The sequence below is a fragment of the Manis pentadactyla genome, chromosome 8 (genome assembly GCF_030020395.1).
Source record: "Manis pentadactyla isolate mManPen7 chromosome 8, mManPen7.hap1, whole genome shotgun sequence".
Taxonomy (NCBI): domain Eukaryota; kingdom Metazoa; phylum Chordata; class Mammalia; order Pholidota; family Manidae; genus Manis; species Manis pentadactyla.
This window is the reverse complement of record NC_080026.1, coordinates 103,070,962-103,075,467: the sequence shown is the minus strand read 5'-3', so window position 1 is coordinate 103,075,467 and position 4,506 is coordinate 103,070,962. Positions and strand designations below refer to the sequence as shown.

Here is a 4,506-nt window from a genome sequence, read left to right as displayed (position 1 = left end):
TTTTAAGCCAGATATGTAAACCAGAAGAAAGATGAGACACTAGTTGCCCTGTGGGTAGGGAGCTCAGATCCCCACTCATCTCATTCTCCCACCCTCCATTCTCTGTGGTAACACCTATTGCATCCAATATGGTTTATCAGAGCACATTTTGTATATGTGACTGCCTCTCTGGATTGCTAAGGGATCTTTGCAAGGAGGTTGCTCAAGCAGCAGGGGGCCTGCCAAGAAGTGTGTTAGAGTTCTCTGCTGTCAGTCCCAGGGACAGCCACGGGGAGCTGCTCCCCAAGCAGGAGTCATTGCCAGGAGCCACCCCCTTCCCTGCCTCATGTACTCTCTGCCTTGGACTGCACCGGTCCTGGCCAGCCAGCCTGGGAGGACAGGTATGTGATGACAGCTCAGCCCTCTTTTAACCATCCCTCAGGCCAGGCTGGGCTAATTCTTCCCAAACATGGGGGTTGCTGCAAGGTAGACTGGAAAAGGGCAAACAAAGAAGGACCCAGCCTCAGGAAATTTTCTTTTCAGCCTCATGTGGATGGGACATGTTTCTGAAGGGAAGGGAGACAAAGCCAGGAAGGTCAAACAGACACAGGTGCAATTGTTACCTTTTGTGTTAAGTGAAAGGTCTAACTTACGAATCCTGCAAACCATGGAAAGGTTTGGCCATATGGAAAGGTTTCTTGCTATTGCCTTGGCTGGAGAGAATATTTGTAGGTTTGGCCTAATTGCCAGAGATTAGTCATGGGATGGGGTAGGGGATGAAGTCAGCATCGCACCCGAATGTGGGGGCAGAACTGGCTTTAATCACAAGATGTTTCTGTGTTTTTTCCCCTCATTTCCTTTCCTCTAATTCAGAGGAGAATAATTTCTGAGCCTTTCTAGTAACCAAGTCTTTGTTCAGTAACTAAGAACATCACTTTGTAGGAGCCTCTAATAATTATTCTTATGACTCTCATCTCAGACAGGTTTTGCATTTCTTGCCTTAATTAAACTGAGACTGCTTCCATTCCAGAAGTCCTTTGTGATTTAAATTTATATCTTGATGGATTCTGCACTTGCAAGCTCTGATGCTGTTTTTATTTCTGGACTAAGACACTTATTGATAAATGGTGTGCTTGTGTATGCTCGGTCTGTAAATCGACAGATGCCTCAGCAGCCCTTCAGGAATATGGGAGAAAACTTTGGGGGTTTTCTACAGTAGTAGTCCCCAGAGGCAAGTATTATTGTGTCTAGTTAATATTGTGTAACTAATTACCTCAAGACGGAGCAGTTTAAAAACCCATTTTCTTTTGCTCATGATTTTATGAGTCAGATTTAGAAACAGTTCAGCGATTTTTGCTGAGATCTCTCAAGGGGTCATGGTCAGACGTCTACTGGGGCTACCGTCATCAGAGGACAAAGGCACTGAGCAGATATCCACGGTGGCTCACACAAGTGGCTGGCAAGTGACACTGGCTGTTGCCTGGGACTGACCAGAAGCCTGCATGTGGCTTCTTTAACAGGGTGGGCCCAGGTGGGTCAGACTTCTTACACGGCATCCAGGGCTGAATTCTTACATGGTTCCCCAGAGTGGGCATCTTAAGAGAAACAGGTGGCAGTAGAGGCTTTTTCTGACTTAGCCTAAGAACTTATGCTGCATCACTTCTACTGCAAGTCTCTTGCTGATAACTCAGTTGCTAAGACAGGCCCAGATTCGAGGGGAAGCGACACAGGACTAATGTCTTGCTGAAAAGAGTGTCAAGGAATTTGCCCGTACTCCACACATTCTCCAGAATAACTGCCTGGAGAGAATTAGACCATGTCTCCCTGTCACTGACTGTTCCAGCTCAGTAAGTACTGAATTTTCTCTGTTCCCTTCTTTGTCCCCTACTCTCAGGCAAGAAATTTTATTGAGTTTTCCTTTCTTACCTTTAAATTCTCAGTTCACAGAGGAGGAAAAAAATGCATCTGTGATGTTTACTCATTTATTCTTTCATCTGCCCAGTGTGTACTCTGCGTTCAGCACTGTACGGGAGGCAGGGGCTGCACATGGGCGTCCACCCTTAAGGAACTCATGATGTGGCAAAGTGAGAAAGGGACCAGGGGGTTTTAGTAATAGTACAGCCAGGTGGATGCAACTTGCAGCTATGCCAGTGGTAAGAACAATGTTATGGGAACTGGAAGGCAACGGTTTTTTCTGAGATTGAAGGTATTCAGGGTGGAGAAAGAAAAATGTAAGAAGAGATTCGTTTTGGAATTTTTAATTTTCTGCTCTCTTCCTAGATATCTACCAGGGAGGGAATAGATGTCAATAAGCACTATTTGACAAGAAAAGCAAGACCCAAAGTGTAATAAAATTATAAATGAGTTCAAATGTACATGGATTCTCCATGTCTGGCCCTTTCTGCATTATGAGTAAACCACAAACAACTCAGCATCCCCAGTGAAATGTTCAAAGCCAAAATAGCTGAGCTAATGGGTGGGCATGTCTCCTTTCATTTATTCATCTATGTAGTAAGCATTTACTGAGCCCCTGCCGTGTGCCAGGAACATTCTGACCATGAGCCACGTACTGGTGAACATGACCTATGGTAGCAGCCTTGTGTCTGGAACATGGCTCTATTTGGGTCAAACGTGCTGGATGGGTGTAAAGTAGAAGAACTGATTAATATTCAGCTGGATAGTTTGGCCCTCCAGGAGGGTGTCTTCCTCTATGCTCACTTCACAGGTAACCATGGAGGCCAGGAGGCAAGGGCGGTCCAGGAGCAGACCCAGGACGGCCAGGTTGGCTGGGTCATGGAAGTTATGCTTGCTATTCCAGTCCTGCAGGTAACAGTATGTGCTATGGACCAGGGATGGCATCCCTTTTCTGAAGGGGAGTTCTACTGGCTTCATCTTGTTTCTTCTTCATGATACTTTAGGTTATTTTCACTCATGGAGGGGCTATGGGTATTTCATGAAAGTATGAGCATGTTTTGAACAATGCGTGAAAACTGGGGAGTGTATGGATGTTGGAAAGACCAAGAGCTGGACTGTGGAAGATAATGGTGGGCTAGTTGTCAGCCCAGGGAATATTCTCCTTTTCTTCCTTGACAATAGAGCCTTTGGTTTGTTTGAAAGTGACAAAGGTAAAGGGACTCTCCACCTAATTTTAGGGATAAACACTGTTGGCATATGTTAAGTATGATAACCTCATCCCTCTGCCATTTGTTGGTGTATCAGTGGGTCTGAATTTAATTCTGCCTGATGAGGAGTGGTCACTTTCTCAAGAAGGTTTCCTTAGAGAGAGAGAGAGAGAGGGAGGGAGGGTGATTGGGGGAGAGAGAGAGAGAGAGAGACAGAGAGAGGGAAGAGACACAGCTGCTGCTGCTGGAAGCCGTCCTTTCTGGCTGTGACTCCTGGAAGGGCCTCGGGCTCCTCGGTCAAGGGGGGTGCTCTCCCTCGGACAGTGTGATGCAGAAGGAACCTAAGCCCTCGTTGGTGTCATTGAACCAGTTCAACCCAGCTCCATACTTCTTGAGATGGAAAGTAATTAATTTTCCTTAATTTTTTAAAAACCAGTTGAATTGGGCTTGTAATTATCTGCATTCCAATCCAATGGAGCATAAAGAAGGAAAACTCTAGGAAATTAGAATCAGAATCTGTATCTCAGGGCTGGTAAGGAAAGGTCTGATAGAAGAGCCCTGTGGATAAATTACTGTTTGTTGGCTTGGTAAAAATTAGAAGAATGGTGTTGTCTTCTAGAAATTATGATACAAATTGTAGTGAAGGGTTACTTGTCATTAGAGTCACTCAGTGCTATTTGCTGAAATAAACAATATGTGGTCTGATTAGGCTTTAGGAAGGGTTGCTTTTGATGAGAACTGTGCCATGTTTTTCTATCAGATGCTCTATTCTGAATGAGGATTGGAGGCAGGTGACTCGTTTTTTCCTCCTTCACAAGGAGGAAGTTGCCTGTGTCCTCGCTGGAGCAGCATAATAATCTCAATAAAACCTCCAACTTCTTAAGAGCAATTCTTCTCTGCTACAACGTTCCAGGCAGCTTGTCTGAATTACATCTTCTATCATCACAATCGATGAATCGTCAAGAGAGTAAACAGTTATTTCTACTAGGTCTCCAGTACTGATTTTCAGCCTGCTTTGTGTAAGTAAAAATAAGATTTAAAATACAAATCTGGGGCTGCTACTCAGAAAAGAGAATGAGCCACACCCACATGCAAAAACATGGATGTGTCTCACAAAGGAGGAAGAAGCCAGACACAAAAGAAAACATGCTGTGTGATGCCTTCAGGTACAAGAACAGGCCAAACTAAGCCATGACGTCAGGTCAGGAGAGTGACTAACTGGAGGTGGGGACAAAATGCTGGCAGGGGGCCACATGGGAGCCTCCTTGGTTGCTGGAAATGTTCTGATTCTTGATGTGGGTGTTGGTTACACAGGTGTGTATGTGTTGTGAAAAGCATGTTTGCACCAGGTTTGGGGGTTTATGTGTATATGTGTGTGTTATAAATCAATAGAATGTTTGCTTAA

General features: G+C 44.8%; 1 long non-coding RNA gene across 1 annotated transcript; it reads left to right on the top strand.

Moving 5' to 3' along the window:
• Nucleotides 1–270: 270 nt before the first annotated feature.
• Nucleotides 271–4,102, top strand: LOC130684503 (uncharacterized). The gene is made up of 3 exons (XR_008998780.1): nt 271–380; nt 2,705–2,805; nt 3,920–4,102. It is a non-coding gene; the product is annotated as an uncharacterized LOC130684503 (long non-coding RNA).
• Nucleotides 4,103–4,506: the final 404 nt, after the last annotated feature.